Below are 17,793 nucleotides of genomic sequence, written 5' to 3'. Positions count from 1 at the left end.
GAACGGTGACTGGCTCGAGGTCACCTAACAGGCCTCATGTGCCTCAAAGCAGCTTACAATTGCTTTCCCTTCCTGTCCCCACAACAGGCACCGTGTGAGGCAGGTGGGCCTGAGAGAGTTCTGAGAGAACTGTGACTGCTCCATAGTCATCCACCAGGCTCCTTGTGGAGGAGTGGGGAATCACACTGCCACTCTTAACCACTATACCACACTGTCCACATTTTCCAGCTGACTGGGTAGAAGCAGCCTTGGCAGTTGGGGCATCTAACAACTGCATACTGATTGTTTGGGAAAAGGGGGAAAAAAGGAAAGGTCCGCTGTGCAAGCACCAGTCGTTTTCGACTCTGGGGTGACGTTGCTTCCACAACATTTTCACAGCAGACCTTTTTACAGGGTGGTTTGCCATTGCCTTCCCCAGTCATGTACACTTTCCCCCCAGCGAGCTGGGTACTCATTTTACCGACCTCGGAAGAATGGAAGGCTGAGTCAACCTCGAGCCGGTTACCTGAAAACCCAGCTTCCACCGGGGATCGAACTCAGGTCGTGAGCAGAGCTTAGGACTGCAGTACTGCAGCTTTACCATTCTGCGCCAAGGGGCTCTTTGGGGAGCTAATGTTGTTTTGGACTAAGCCCGTATATATGTGTACAGTGAACCCTCACTGACCCACCCTATCAAAGATATATGACATACCATTTTATGAGACCATTTTTGGGGAAGGATGGTGGCTCAGTGGTAGAGCATCTGCTTGGGAAGCAGAAGGTCCCAGGTTCAATCCCTGGCATCTCCAAAAAAGGGTCCAGGCAAATAGGTGTGAAAAACCTCATCTTGAGACCCTGGAGAGCCGCTGCCGGTCTGAGAAGACAATACTGACTTTGATGGACCAAAGGTCTGATTCAGTATAAGGCAGCTTCATATGTTCATATGAGAGGGCTTCTGCAGACCAAAACCCCTGTTTTGCAAACTGGGGCAACTCACACACCCTGGATGGATTTGACTGCTAAATCGCCTGTCTGGTCTTCCCAGGGGATTGTCTCTGGAACAGACAAATGGTGCATTATCAATAATGAATGGTCTATTGTGGTTAGGGTTGCCAAGCTCTTGCCGGGGATGGGGAATCCCCCAGTCTGGAGAGTCCCGACCTGCCAGCAGAGAGCAAGCCTCATGGGGGGATCCCTGCCCCCGAAGAGCCCCATCACTGTGCGCCATCCCCGGCACAATGATGTCACCTGGAAGTGACGTTATCATGCCAGGGATGTCATGCCGGGGACACTCCAGGACTCGTGGTAAAACTCTATGGTACCCCACAGTAAACCTCTATGGTAACCCAGGGTGTCTGTTGTGGGGGAAGAAGATAAATGAGATTGTGAGCCACTCTGAGACTCTGAGATTCGGTGTGAAGGGCGGGATATAAGTCCAATATCTTCTTTTTCTTTCTTCATTTCCCTCCTGAGAGTTCCAGCACCTCTTTTCCTAAAAAAAACCCCTGACCATGAGACACCTTGTACAATCTTATTTATTTAAAATGGAGGAGGAGCATGTTGTTGATGAAAGAGTCTGATGAAAGGTGTCACGTCTGCGTTTTATCCAGAAGTGAGGTTGGTGTGTTAGGGACCTCCTTTTCCTGATGCGCCCCCCCCCCCCAAAGTCTCCCAGAGGTTCCATGCACGGAAAGTAGCTTCCCTGAAGAAAATCGAAACGTTCATTCCTGGGGAAAGCAGTGATGTCATCTGCTGCTTAGACTCATTTTCCCCGGAGACAGAAATCACAAACGGTAATGTCAGAATTGTTTGTCTTGATCTCTGTCGTTATCCCCCCCCCCCCCCTCCCTTCTTAAGGTGTTTTATTCACGAGTCTGTCAGGCAAACGGTGGAATAGCCTTTGAAAAATTCCCTTGTGAGATGCGGTGTTGTTTCTGTTATTATTAGTGCACTATTTTAACACGGCATACCAGGCATGTAATTTCTACAAAACCCTACACATGCAGAACGTATAGCAAATGCTTCTGTTTACTCCCTGCCCCAAGGCAACAGCATAATTATGAGTAATAGCTGCTCGCTAAAAGGGCATGCTGATTATTATCTGCATAAATATCAGCGCAGGAAGGTTAAACAACATCTCAGTTCCAACATTTTGAAAATGATTACTAGAAAAAATATTTTTATATAAGAGTTTTGGACTTGGCATCACTGCCTTCACTCTGCATTAAAATAAGCCAAGGTGCCAAACTTGAAACACAAACAAAGCACAGTTTTCATTTTTCACTCTCTCCCCCCTTTCAATTCTCTCCTCCTTCACACAGCCCTTCCCCTCTGGGAGCAGCCCAGGGTAAGAAAAGACATATCCAGGGCTTTTTTTTTGTCACAGGCACTCATTTGCATGTTAGGCCTAGGGATCCCAATTCCCCGGTTCCAGAGGGGATCCCCCGGCTTTACAGGCTTCCTCCCCACCCCCAGCCAGCTGGCCGGCGGGGAAAGCCCCACCCCCACAGCCACCATGCAGCTCTAGATTTTGGGCAGGTTTAGAAACCTGCAAACAGGTCCGTTTCAAAATGTGTGTGTGTGTCTGTGTGCCTTTAAAGTTAAGCAGGAAGTACTTCATGGGAAGGGTCAGCAACACAGTCCCTACATTTGTTTTGCTTTCATTTCAGAGCAACTAAGTGTGTTTGTGCGTGTGTGAGAGAGAGAGAGAGAGAGAGAGGGAGCAGTGTAGCCCCTGTTCTTTTCAGATGTCCTTGTGGAGGAACCAGACCCAGTAAATGTGTGTGTGTGTAAGAGAGAGAGAGGGTTGCCAATCCCCAGGTTTGGAGCTCCAACACCCCTCCCCCCCCCCCCCCGCTTTAGGGTCATCAGAAAGCAGCAGGGGAGGGGGGGAGGGAAATGTCTACTGGGCAATTATTCCCTATGGAGAACGATTCCAATACACTGCATTGGTCAGGCTGCACCTGCAGTATTGTGTGCAGTTTTGGAGGCCTCACTTCAAAAACAATGAAGTGGGTGCAGAAGAGCGCCATGAGGATGATCGGGGGCCTGGAGGCCAAGCCCTGTGAAGAAAGGCCGAGGGACTCGGGAATGTTCAGTCTGGAGAAGAGGAGGCTGAGAGGTGACATGATTGCTCTCTATAAGTATTTGAAGGGCTGTCACTTAGAGGAAGGCAGGGAGCTGTTCCTGTTGGCAGCAGAGGAGACGACTCCAGGGGTGGAGGACTCTCAGGGAGCGATACAGAGACTGTGCGCCAGCAAAACTTGGGCATTTGCCTATGGCGCTGGGCAGGGAGGGCCCAATTTGGCGCACTCTCCAGCCCGGCACTCTAGGCAAATGCCTAGTTTGCCTAGTGGGACGGCCAGCCCTGGATGACTCACAATACTAGATTTAAATGAAGGGCAGGCTGGCTGGATAATAGGGAAAATGTTTTTACAGTAAGTGTTGTTCTCAACAGTGGAACTGGGTACCTAGGGAGGTGGTGGGCTCCCCCTCATTGGCAGTCTTTAAGCAGCATCTGGACAAACTTTCAGGGATGCTCTAGGCCAGGGGTGTCGAATTCATTTGTTATGAGGGCTGGATCTGACATAAATTAGACCAGGTTGGGCCAAGCCATGTTGAGCTTAAAACATGCTTAAAATGTTAGCACTCATTGGTTTTAAAGGTGCTTTCTTTGTATTTCTCCCAAGGGATCCAGGGAACTGGGCAAAAGAAGCTCTGGCTGTTTCCTTCCTTCCTTTCTTCCGCAGGGGACCAGGAGGGGGAGGAGCCTCAGCCAATAGAAGGAAGAGAGGCTTGGCTCAGTAGCTCAACTGTGCAATTGAGAGAGCCTGGCAAAGCAAGCTGTCCCTCCTCCCTTCCTCCCCAAGGGTGGAGCCTCAGCCAATGGAGAAAATGGAGGCTTTGCTCCGTAGCTCCTGTGCAATTGAGCAAGCCTTGCAGAACAAACTGTTATGCAGAAGGAAGCAAGGTATGAGGAGAAGGAAGCAGATGGCAGCCAGTTGCTCGGGGGCCTAATTCGGCCCCCAAACTGCATGTTTGACACCCCTGCTCTAGGCTGATCCTGCATTGAACAGAGGGGTTGGACTAGATGGCTTGTATGGCCCCTTCCAACTCTGGGATTCTATGACCACCAAACCATGAAATTTTATTCTAAGTTTCTGCTTCTAACGCTCATTAACTTTAGGATCACTGTAGAAAAAATTATTTCACCACAGTTTCTGAAGGACTGTATTCTCCTATGTGAACCTGCCCATTCATTATGCAGATCACTGCTTGGGGTCCCACTCTGGGTGGGACAGGGCATTCTATGTGGTGGCTCCTCAACTGTAGATCATCCTCAACAGAAACATTCATTTGGTACCATCTTTTAGGCCACGACTTGCAGATTCCATGCAAAGCGTTGTTGTTGTTTTAAATCCTATCTTTCAACTAAGATACATTCTCCAGCTCTTAATGAAAGCATTTTAGTAACCACAATTACAGTAATAGAGCGAACAACTGTCGACAAATGGAAATAGAAAAACAGATCAATAGGAGTAGACCTGTTTCATATGTATGTGGATTCGCCAGTGTTTTTCAGTGACACATAATTATGGTTTCCGTATAGCTGTTTATTAGGCTATCCTAATAGGTAGCAGTTTCCTATTAATGCTTTGGATGGATAGTACACTTAGAGCTTATGAACACAGCTAGAACACAGCAGGGCATCGTCCGCCACATGAACAAATCACTGTTTGTGCAATGGCTGTGTCAAAATGGTTAAGAAAAGCTATGAGACATTTCTTGCAATTTATGTGACCAGGTTTAAAATTATATCATACAGATGGACCAGTTGTAATGACAAAGCAAATTAATAGTACACCCCTATGCTGTCAAGGTTAGAGGCAAGTGCTGAAGGTGCTACGGAGCTAGCAAATTCTCTCAGCCCCTACCCCCACCGTTCCTTTTCCAAGTTAAAGTTACACCTTAAGAAAGTCTCCTGGTTCCACCCCCAAAGTATCCTGGCTCCTCCCCCAAAGTCCCCAGATATTTTCTAAGTTAGACTTGACAACCCTATCTGGTGCCCCCGCTGCACTGATGTCACCGAGTCACATGGGAGGGGCACTTCAGTGCCCCAAGAAGGCCAGAGTCCTAGGCAACCACAGAAGAAGGCCAGAGTCCTAGGGCCAGGCCTGGGAACAGACTGATGAACGCATTATAACAGAGCAATTGAGCAATAGGTATAGCTGAGATTGGATTAAAGCAGTGGGTAAAACCTGTGAATTGCAGCAAATTAGCAAACAGATAATTAAAAAGTTAACAAACAGATGTGAGAACTAGGGCTGCGCACACTATCCCCAGCACAATGACATCACCCAGAAGTGACGCCATTGCATTGGGGACGCTCTAGAACTCACGCCAAAAAACTCTATGGTACCATAGAGCTTTACCACGAATCCTAGAGCATTTCTGGTGTGACACGAGTCCTAGAGTTTTATCAGGAGTCCTAGAGAGTCCCTAGTGTGATGTACCCAGGGCAATGATGTCACTTCCCAGTGATGTCATCACACCCCGCATGCTTCATGTGCTCAAGGAACAAGTCCCCCACCACAGTGACAGAGGGACTTGGCAACCCTAGCGAGAACTAAGTTTGAGGCCGGTGGCACCTTTAAGACCAACAAATTCTGGGTATAAGCGAGAAATGAGTGAATCAGCATGTGTCATAAGTTGGTTAATTCTGATTTGGGTTGCCATGCGTTAGACCAACACTCCATTAAGAATGCACAGTGTTCCTTTGTACATAGAGACAGAAACAGTGGGAATTGGACATAACCAGGGGTTAAGAAGGTCTCCTAAGTGTTGGCATTCTCCTGCTTTCTCCTGGCCCTTAGTTCTTTGGGAAATTTTCCGACTTCCCGCTCAGATTGGAGTTTCTTTCCTTCTCCTGCACCTCGAAACAAACCCCAGTTCCAAAACAAAAAAAGAAACACGACCCTGAGAAGCTCTGATTTGGAGTTATCAAAGCCGGCAGCTTTTGTCAACATAACTCATTTGCAATGTCATTCAGCGTGGCCCCGAGCTGCCTGACAAAAGCTCATTAATGCAACAACCCCCTTCATAATCAGCCCCAAAGCCTTTAAATGTACAGATAAATCCAGGCTGGGGGGACAAGACGGAATATTTTTTCAGTTTTACAGCAAATTTGGTTTAATGGACAATAAGTGGCGAGGTTTTAAAATTGGGTGGGGGGAGGAGAGAGAAAGAGCGAATCTGTTGATCAATATTTAATCAAGAGCTCTTTATTTTTTCATAAAGGAAGACTTCTTTCCCCCCCTAAAAGCCTGATTTAAAATCAGCTAGAAGGCAAGATTCTGGTGTTCCACAGGCGTAGGGGCCATATATAACAAACCACGGACATAACAGCTCAAGAAGAACTCTTTTCTGACGTCAACAAAATGTAGATTAACAGCAGGACAGATAGAAGGCCATGGTAACAGATCAAAGAGAGCGGAGGGGGTGAGGATGGATGGGAAGGGGGACAAGCGGACCTCAGTGAACTATACTGAGGCATTAGCATGATGAATTGTGTGAGTGGCCAACAGAGGCTTACGCTTACCAGACCCCTCCTGGTAACCCGAAGGGTTAGAAAGAAGAAGGGTTAGAAGAAGCCCTAGGCCAGGGGTGGCCAAACTGTGGCTCAGGAGCCACATGTGGCTCTTTCACACATTGCGGGGATCTCAAAGCTCTCACCACCCCATCAGCTGGCTTGGAGAAGGAATTTATCTCTTTAAGGAGAGCCAGTTTGGTGTAGTGGTGAAGTGTGCGGACTCTTATCTGGGAGAACTGGGTTTGATTCCCCACTCCTCCACTTGCACCTGCTGGAATGGCCTTGGGTCAGCCATAGCTCTGGCAGAGGTTGTCCTCGAAAGGGCAGCTGCTGGGAGAGCCCTCTCAGCCCCACCCACCTCACAGGGTGTCCCTTGTGGGGGAGGAAGGTAAAGGAAATTGTGAGCCGCTCTGAGACTCTTCGGAGTGGAGGGCGAGATATAAATCCAATATCTTCTTCTTTTTCTCCTTCTCCAAGCCAAGCCAGCCAGTGGCTTGGAGAAGGCATTTAAAGTTAAAGTTGCTTTCTTTCCACTTCTCCCTCCCTCCTCACCCCATCTATTTTCCTTCCTTCCATTTCTCAAACATCTGGCATTCGTCTTTTGCAGCTCTCAAACATTTGACATTTATTCTATGTGGCTCTTACATTAAGAAGTTTGGCCACCCCTGGCCTAGGCTATGTTGCCGATGTTGCACAGGAAGAAGAGTTGGTATTAGACCCTGCTCTCAGAGCAGCAATTGCCTTCCCTTCCTCTCCCCTCAACAGACACCAAAGCTGATACTTGTAATCCATCTTTGTGTGGAATGTTGGTGTACAGAGATCCCACATCCACAGTGGCCAAAATAGTATTCTCTGGAAGGCTATTCAAAGATTGCATTTTCCTCTGGGAATCTGTGGTGCCGTGCACATAACTAGGAGCATCAATGCACAGGCTCTTAGAATTAGGGTTGCCAGCCTCCCGGGGGGGGGGGGGGGGCAGAGATCCGAAGCAGTGCTTCCGTGTAAGAGTTCGTCTCAACCGTGTTTCTAAAAGCTATAGCAACTGAATTAACACTAACAAGAAAATATTAACAAAACCTTATCCAAAAATATTTATAGTAAATGAAACATCCACGGGGATGGAACATAACACCTAGAAATATATTTAAAAGTCCAAAATCACAATATCGTTTTTAAGTCTATTTCATAGAAAGTGCAAGTTCCAACCTCCCGCGAAGCAAAAACAATGAAGGACCACCTCCAGAATACCAGGAAGAATGAGTGAACATCGGGTGGCCAAGATAGATTCTTAGACGTGCAGAAAATGTCTGTTTTTACTGCATAAGAGCTAAATGAGGTATCCAGAATTTCAGAACTGTTTTTGTCTCCCAGACTTTCTCTAAGCTGTGCAATAAAACAACATATTTAAAAACTGCATGTGTGTAAATCATTACGAAGTCCTGGTAAGGTACCCTACATACCTCCAATCATGACAAGGCACTTTCAATAAAGATCCATAATTTCAGCTATTTTTCAGTTCCAAGAGTCCATATATCCAGATACCCCTACGGTGAGAGCATTCCTTGAATAGGTGTATGTACCCACAGAAGGTTATTTGCCTCACTTGCCACAGGCAAATAGTTTTCACAAAGAACACAGGTTTCTCTCACAGCACCTCACTCAATCTCTTCGCCCACTCAACCCTCATCTCCTCTCACACTATTTGTCGTCCTTCCCACCCCACAAAGCCTCTCTACAAATCAGTCAGCAGCTACTATCCAATCATAACTTAGGTTACCAGCCTCAGATGGAGACTGGAGATCCCCTGGAATTACAACTGCTCCCCCAGACTACAGAGATCAGTTCCCCTGAGGAGAAAAATTGCTGCTTTGGTGGGTGGACTCTAGGGCATTATACCCTGCTGAGGTTCCTCCCCAGGCTCCACCCCCAAATCTCTGGGAACTTCCCAACCCAGAAGTGGCAACCCTGATAATAACACACTTCAATCACAGTGAGAGGGCTTCGAGTGTTGGACTGGATGGGCCATTGGCCTGATCCAACATGGCTTCTCTTATGTTCATCCATACTCAGTGTACATTTACTCAGTGTACAAATCCCAAAGACAGCAACCAAAATTAGTCAATTTATGGACTACAGTGGGTCGATCCAGTATACTGTATTAAATCTTCCTTAGGTCCAAGGATGAATAGATTGAATTTGTACATTGTATATTTGTGAACAAATGGCTGGCTATTACTAAATTGTTTCTTGTTGTGCCTGGAGCAGTGTATTTTTGATTTGTATTCTCCATGCTGCAGTCCTTTGTTTTGATAACCTGGAAAGTGGCAGTTCTAGATGGTAAGATATTCACACAAGTACAGTTTAGTTGTTCCACATTTTCCAGCATTCAGCATTTATTCTCCTTTCTCTGGTGCCATAATTTCTACAACTTTGGAAGCCTCAAATATTACAGGGAGAGAACCAAGGGCCTTATGAGCAATGACCTTGACCAGCTATTCCAACCAGCCAATCCATTCTCTCCCAGTTTGGTGTAGTGGCTAAGTGTGCAGACTCTTATCTGGGATAACCGGGTTTGATTCCTCACTCCTCCACTTGCAGCTGCTGGAATGGCCTAGCAGAGCTGTCCTTGAAAGGGCAGCTGCTGTGAGAGCCCTCTCAGCCCCACCTACCTCACAGGGTGTCCATTGTGGGGAAGGAAGGTAAAGGAGATTGTAAGCTGCTCAGAAATTCAGATAGAAGGGCGGGATACAAATCCAATTTCTTTTTCCTCCTCCTCTTCTTCTTCTTCCCCAACCAGTAATATTCTTTTTTTCAAAAATCTCTTTAACATTCAAACAAGGAAATCAATAGAATCTGTCAGGGCTTTTTTTTTTTTTTGTAGCAGGAACTCCTTTGCATGTTAGGTCAGACCCCCCACCCCCACCCCCAATGTAGGCAATCTTCCTGGAGCTTACAGTAGGCCCTGTACTAAGAGCCCTGTAAGCTCTTGGAGGCTTGGCTACATCGGGGGGGGGGGGGGTCTGACCTAATATGCAAAGAAGTTCCTGCTACAAAAAAAACCCTGATTAGGCCACACCTCCCTGATGTAGCCAATCCTCCAAGAGTTTACAGGGCTGTTAGTACAGGGCCTACTGCAAACTTCAGGAGGATTGGCTACATCAGGGAGGGTCTGGCCTAATATGCAAATGAGTTCCTGTTACAAAAAAAAACCTCTGGGTCTATCATAGCCCATTTTACATCCCTGCTTTGGATCCAGTCATCCCAGCATGCCCAGGAGACATTTCGGCCAGTTGTGCGGATCTTTTTTCATCCTCCTATGAATCACCAAAAAGGCATCAGGAAGCTGAAATTGGCTCTGGTGTCATGCAGGGTCCTTCCTGACTCCCAAGCACGATATTCCCGTGGCCGTGCTCATCACTGCAATAATCGAAACCAGAGTGGGGCCTTCCCATGGTAACCTGGTGTATCATCCATCTAGATTTAAAAAAAAAATACCCAAAGACTCTCCTATCAAACCAGCCTCTTTGAAGTGTTTAAGCGGCACTCAACCCCCCTTTCTTGTAAGGCAACCAGTAAAACGAGACACCAACTGCCCCGCCCACCATGCCCTTTGAAGCCGTGGAAGTTGAACCAGAAACAACCTTGGCTTGCTTAGGATGATTCAGAATCGTCCTGCTATGTTTTAAATATATATATATATAGGTCCTCTTTGAAGTTAAAAATTGCAAACTCGCCTCAGTAGGAGTTTTATCTCTTTCCATGTTCAAACAAGAGCAGGCACAGAACTCCACCGTCTGAGCAAGTGTATGATCTGATTTCGGCTGTGTCTTTGAGATAGGGTTTGAATATTTCTGCCGTTAATTTGGGGGAAGAGAGAAAGTATCGGGAAAGGAAGCTGTCTGGAATGCATTACTTCTTCTGTGAAGCTGAGTTGTGGGGTGGGGTGGGGGGAACTCTGCCTATGCTTACCAAGCGAAAAGAGGTGCTCCTAAGTTTAGAAACCCCTCCCAGGAATTTCCGACTTCCTTGCAGGTCTCTTGGGGCCACTGCACATCTTGTCAAAGGAACATGCATGGGCTGAAAATTCCGCACATGCCTGTTTCTGTCTCGAAACATATTATAGGATTGTCAATCTGGGATTCAAAAATTCCTGGAGATCTGAGGGTACAGCGTGGGAGAGTGGGGTTTAGGGAGCAGAGATATCTCTGTAGGGCAGAATGCAATGTGGCCCACTTTCCAAAGTTGCCATTTTTTCTAGAAGAAATGGAGTAAATGTTATGAATCAGTAAACAGATGAATGAACGAACAAATGAATGAATGAACGAACGATTGATTGAATGAATGAATGAACGAACGGATGACTGAATAAATGAATGAACGAATGAATGATTGATTGATTGATTGATTGATTGATTGACTGAACGAACAAACAAACAAATGAACCAACGAGCAAATTATGTAATCTGGGCAGGAGAGCAGTTGTAATTCTGGGCGATCTCCATCCCCCACCTGGAGGTTGGCAACCCTAGGGGGGTATAGCTATCTAGCATGTTGTGTGATAAGAATTGATTCATGCTACATTTTTAACCTGAATCCAGATATGTTGTGATATAGGAAGAAAAACTTGGTCCTTGACCTTCAAGGGAATCTGTACAAGACTTCTAAAGGATCTACACAAGTATGCATTTGAGCTGGCAATGTTTTTGTAGGGGCACCAGTGAATGGCAGTAAATCAGTCCTTGAATCAGTCAATGCAGTTATCATGGGTACATCTTGTGATGCCTTGCGCAATTGCAGCAATTGTTGTTGCTGCAATCTAGGCTCAGCTAACTGTGGCTTAGAGAACTTAACTAAGGGCTGGTGTGATGTCCCAAGTTAACAAAGCATGGTTTGCTGGCAGCCAGCCAAGCAGAAGCAAAAAACATGGTTTGCAGTAGGCTCACATGCCATGGAGTGTGCATGGACTGGGGGATATTAGAATTGACTAACCACAGTGATGGCTGCCACTCCGATCTAGGGTTGTCAGACCTGGCTTACCAGGGCTTTTTTTTTTTTTTAGCAGGAAGGCACAGGAACACAGTTCTGGCTGGTTTGGCACTAGGGGTATGGCCTAATATGCAAGTGAGTTTCTGCTGGGATTTTTCTACAAAAAAGCCCTGTGCAAAACAATAGTGATGCCAGGAGGTGTGGCCTAATGTGCAAATGAGTTCCTGCTGGGCTTTTTCTACAAGAAACACTCTGTGGCTTACCAACCAGTAGTATGAGATCAGAAGGGACATGGAGCAACAGTGTGACATCACTTCTAGAGAAACCTGAAAGTGAAATCAGGCCTCAACAGGAATCACCAGAATGGTATGGTTTTACCATAGAGCAGGAGTATCAAACTCATTTGTTATTAAAGCCAGACATGACATAAAGGAGACATTGTTGGGCCGGACCACGTCAGGCTGGGCCATGTGTGTACCTATTTAAGATTAGGTAGCAGAGATATAAACTTTATAAAGGACACAAAAACAGTTAAAGATTTTCTTCAAAAAAACTTAAAGCATGCTTAAAACATTAGCACTCGTTAGTCTTAAAGGTGTTTTCATTGTATCTCTTCCATGTGATCCAGGGAACTCAGCAAAGGAAGCTATGGCTATTTCCTTCCTTCCCCAAGGGATCAGGAGGGGGAGGAGCCACAATCAATAGAAGGAAGAGAAGCTTGGCTCAGTAGCTCTGCTGTGCGATTGAGAGAGCCTGGCAAAGCAAGCTATTCCTCCTCCCTTCCTCCCCAAGTTAAGAGCCTCAGCCAATGGAGAAAATAGAGGTTTTGCTCTGTAGTGCCTGTGCAATTGAGCAAGCCTTGCAAAGTAAGCTGTGATGCAGAAGGAAGCAAAAAAAGGGAGAAGGAAGCTGATGACAGTCAATTGCTCAGGGGCCTGATTCGGCCCCCAGTGCACATGTTTGACACCCCTGCCATAGAATTTCCTGTGATTCCTTTTGAGGCCTGGCATCACTTCCCAGAATTGATATTGCACAGTTGCTGACAGCTTTTACAACATTTTTCTCCTTTCTCTTGTTGATCACTGGAGGGCCGGCAGATGTCCCGTTGTCCCACACCAGCTCTGTCTTTGGAAAGTCCTGGAGATTTGGGGCTTCTGCAGGCCAGAGTATGGGGAGGAGAGAGAGCTCAAGGAGATTTGAACTATGGTTTGCCTGTTAAATTCTGGCTAGGACAAACCTTGGTTTGGCCTAATGTCTGCATTGAACCAGACCAGGGGTGGAATTCTAGCAGGAGCTCCTTTGCATATTAGGCCACACCCCCCTTGATGTAGCCAATCCTCCAAGAGCTTACAAGGCTCTTTTTTGAACCAGACACTACAGCCTCAGGTGATGCTGTGCCTTGGGCTTTCTTGGGGTCACTGTGAAACAGCTCAGGAATGTTCGTCATTGTGTAATTAGGGGGGGGGGGTGGCAGTAAAATGCTTAAGCTGGTGAATCTGGCAAGAGAGAATCTTAGTAATTCTTCAGCATTTTCAAGTACACCAACAGAAATCGGACTAATAAAAGAAACCGATTTAGCAGCTTAGGATTCTAAAGGACTGTACTACGCAGTTAAATAAATTTAGGAGTTCATTGGAAACACGGCACATTACCAGAGTCATATTGATTACTTAATTCTTCAACATTATATTTGAGAGAAGGATTCTGAGGCTCGGTTTCTGCTTCCCGTTTCTTCGGCTCTCAAATAAGATACGGAGTAGTAAAACTGGGTTTAATATGCCCACTAGGACAGGGGTGTCGAATTCATTTGTTATGGGGGACGGATCTGATATAAATGAGACCTTGTCGGGCCAGGCCATGTTGGTCCGGGCCATGTGTGTATCTATTTAAGGTAAGATAGCAGAGATACAAGCTTTTAAAAGAATACAGACAAACATGACTAAAGGTGGTTTTTTAAACCTTAAAAATAAAACATGCTTAAAACATTAGCACTCGTTGGTCTTAAAGGTGCTTTCTTTGTATTTCTCCCATGGGATCTTGGGAACTGGGCAAAGGAAGCTCTGGCTCTTTCCCTCCCTCCCCACAGGACCAGCAGGGGGAGGAGCCTCAGCCAATGGAGAAAATTGAGGTTTTGCTCTGTAGCTTCTGTACGATTGAGCAAGCCTTGTAAAGCAAATGATCCCACTTTCATTCCATTTTACAGAAAGGAAACTGGTACTAAAGGATAGCACAATGGTTCAGAAAATACAGCAGCCCTACAAATGGTGGAGGTCCACCACCCCCCATCCCCCACTCATGAACAGGGGGACCGGGCAACCCTTGGTGGAGAGCTGCAGAACCTTTAAAGTTAAAAATATGTTGTATATTGAACTCTGTCTTGCCAAAGTTTGAGCCTTCAGCTAGGCTTCTAAGAACTCTAACCTTTGCCCAATCAGGAAAGAGGCTGTTTTGGAGGGAATCTTCCTGATTGGGCCTTCAACGAACATTTGGATTGGCTGACTTTTGGGACACTTGTAACCAGTGTTCCCTCTAAGCTGAGTTTGTGTGAGCTAGCTCACAGTTTTTTAGCCTCTGGCTCACACATTTTTGTCTTAACTCAGGAAAAATGCCCCCAGAGCAAACTAATTAAGGCAGTAACTCACAAAGTAGAAATTTTGCTCACAAGACTCCACAGCTTAGAAGGAACATTGGTTGTAACATTGTACATAGCTATTAAAAGATGATTGGCTGGAGGCAATGTCTGGAGTGTATATAAGTGGGGATATTGTTGGGCTGTTTTGTATGTTGTGTTTTATGAGCTGAATAAATCACTTGCTGTTTTTGAAGAAGAGCTGTTGCAGCCTCAGTTTATAATACAATGACTCTAAATATATTTAATACTCACTCTTTGCCTCTCTTCACCCATCCAGCACATGGATGCCACTTTCAAAGCTAATGGGCACATGTTGCCATATCACCTGCTCTGATACATATAGCTGAAAAGTGATTTTTGACTCTGGGGTGACATCGCATCACAACGTTTTCACGGCAGACTTTTTACGGGGTGGTTTGCCATTGCCTTTTCTAGTCATCTACACTTTCTCCCCAAGCAAGCTGGGTGCTCATTTTACCAACCTCGGAAAGATGGAAGGCTGACTCACCCTTGAGCCGGCTACTTGAACCCAGCTTCCACCAGGATCGAATTTAGGATTGCAGGACTCTGTGCCACGGGGCTCCTTTGCTGAAAGCCTACATTTGATCTATGCACCCATGTGTACACAATGAGCTGGTAAAATTCAGGGATGTCCATTGCTTTTGAATCAAGAGCCAGTATGTTACACGGTAAGGTGCTTTTCTCACTGACCCTACTCCCTAGCACACTCCTTGTCTGAACTGGCGCTGACAACTCCCACAAGATAATTCCGTGGAACAGCTGGAGCCTTTTTTTAGCCTTGGCTAATCTCTATGACAGCTCGAAAGAGTGCCCACAATTATATTTCTGAGCACTCTCGTGCTTTTACCTTTATGGTGCACCTTATCTCCCATTTTTATGTGAATTGCAACAGCTCTGGTGTTTTTAACGGCCTAGGCTCTCATCAATTTAGGAAAGATTTATGGTGCTTCTAAAAGAGAAGACATCAATTTCAATTCCCAGCAAATCAATGAACGACACACACAAAAAAAAAAAGACGACAAAAATGGCCCCAATCTATTGAGCTGGTTTATGCTACCAATTGGTACGAGTTAAGTTTTATTTCTCGAAAACATATTAAGGGAACAAAACGTACCTCGGTGTGCATGGATTGCAGCTAGTAAAAAAAAAAAAAAGCCAGGAAAACCACTTCACAGATTAAACCCTTCCTTTATCATCTCCCTGTGTGATCCCAACAATACAACACTCATTGTCTGAGGCAGCTTGTCAAGTCCGTTTTTCCACACTTTACTAAACAGGGTGACTTCTTTTGCCAGAAGGCACTTACTGGATGCGAACGACACTCGCACACCATCGGAGTCCATTTGTGTGCTATTATTCCATGCCCCCCACCCCTAGCCACAATCAGCTTCTTCAGCAGTGACTGACTTAATTTTGCATCGATTGCTTGCCCATCCTCCAGTGGCCTCAGGCCTTCCCCTGAGCTAGCCCCAAGTGAAGACACAAACATTCCTGCTTTTAAGCAAAGAGGCATTCCCTCTTCCTTTTGAAGAGGAGGAAAAAGTCCAGAAAAGGGCAACTAGAATGATTAAAGGTTTGGAGCACTTTCCCTATGAAGAAAGGTTAAAACGCTTGGGGCTCTTTAGCTTGGAGAAACGTCAACTGCGGGGTGACATGATAGAGGTTTACAAGATTATGCATGGGATGGAGAAAGTAGAGAAAGAAGTACTATTCTCCCTTTCTCACAATGCAAGAACTCGTGGGCATTCAATGAAATTGCTGAGCAGTCGGGTTAGAACGGATAAAAGGAAGTAGTACTTCTTCACCCAAAGGGTGATTAACATGTGGAATTCACTGCCACAGGAGGTGGTGGCAGCTACAAGCATAGCCAACTTCAAGAGGGGATTGGATAAAAATATGGAGCAAAGGTCCATCAGTGGCTATTAGCCACAGCGTATTGTTGGAACTGTCTGGGGCAGTGATGCTCTGTATTCTTGGTAATTGGGGGGTCGCAAAGTGGAAGGGCTTCTGGCCTCACTTGTGAACCTCCTGATGGCACTTGGGGGGGTTTTGGCCACTGTGTGATACAGAGTGTTGAACTGGATGGGCCATTGGCCTGATCCAACACGGCTTCTCTTATGTAGGAGCTGTGGCTCAGTGGTAGAGTATCCACTTGGCATGTCAGAGGTCCCAGGTCCAATCCTGCCTTAGTTAGGCCACACCTGGAATACAGTTCTGGAGGCCTCACTTCAAAAAAGATGTGGACAAAATCAAGCAGGTGCAGAGAAGAGCAACGAGGATGATCAAGGGCCTGGAGTAAGAACCCTGTGAGGAAAGGCCGAGGACCTTGGGCATGTTCAGTCTGTAGAAGAGGAGACTGAGGGGTGGACAGGATTGCTTTCTTTAAATATTTGAAAGATAGAGGAGGGCATTTAAAGGAGGGCAAGGAGCTGTTCCCTTTGACAACCAAGGATAGGACCCGAAGCAATGGGTTCAAATTACAGCAATAAAGTACCAGCTAGGTATTAGGAAAATATTTTTTTACAGTCAAGAGTAGTTCAGAGGTAAAACCAGCTGGCTAAAAAGGTGGTGAGCTCCCCTTCCTAAATGTGGCTGGATGATTATTTGCCGGAGATGCTTTAGGGTGATCCTGCATGGAGCAGGGGATTGGACTAGAACTAAATGGTCTGTATTGTCCCTTCCAACTCTATGATTCTATCCCTGATATCCCCTAGGATGACTGTTCTGCAATCTCATTTTCCCTGCTTTTGTGATCCTCTTGCTTCAAGCCCCCCCACCCCCCGCTTTTCCATGTGTCTTGCTCCTTCTAATGGTCAATTTGATATTACATCACTGTATGTCCGGTATAAAAACCAATGGCATAACTGTGGTTAGAGTGGCACTGTTAGTCTCCCAGTCCCAGAAAACTAAGCGCATACAAGACTTAGACAGGAGCCAAATAAATGGGCAATTTCTCAGCCCACTGCTATGGCCACAAGAAGAAGAAGACCATAGATTTATACCCCACCCTTTTCTCTGAATCAGAGTTTCAGAGCAGCTTACAATCTTCTTTATCTCCTTCCCCCACAACAGACTATGTGAGGTAGGTGGGGCTGAGAGAGCTCTTACAACAGCTGCCCTTTCAAGGACAACTCCTACGAGAGCTGTGACTGACCCAAGGCCTTTCCAGCAGCTGCAAGTGGAGAAGTGGGGAATCAAACCCAATTCTCCCAGATAAGAGTCCACACTTAACCATTACACCAAACTGGCACTACACCTAAACAAGGACTCAGAGATATGTGCCAGTCATTGGTGGAACTCCTAAACAATGAGGATTGTGTCCTAATTGTTAGAAGTCGAGGTGCTGTCCCTGCCTCAGCCTTTAGACTTCGTGGTAAGAGAGCCAGATAGCAAGAGAGGCGCACTGACCTTTCCTTCCCATGTTTACTCTCTTGTCGCTATTCCTTTGATATGTAGAATGGAGATCTCAGGGAACAACTTCCTTCCGTTCATCCTCTCACACAACCTTTCTCCTTGTATGCATCATGCCACTATGGCCACATAGGAGAAAGTGATTAAAAACAATATGATGGGGGTAAGGTTTTAT

Source organism: Heteronotia binoei, chromosome 16 (genome assembly GCF_032191835.1).
Source record: "Heteronotia binoei isolate CCM8104 ecotype False Entrance Well chromosome 16, APGP_CSIRO_Hbin_v1, whole genome shotgun sequence".
Lineage (NCBI taxonomy): Eukaryota > Metazoa > Chordata > Lepidosauria > Squamata > Gekkonidae > Heteronotia > Heteronotia binoei.
The sequence above is the reverse complement of the archived record's forward strand: the minus strand, read 5'-3'. Positions refer to the sequence as shown.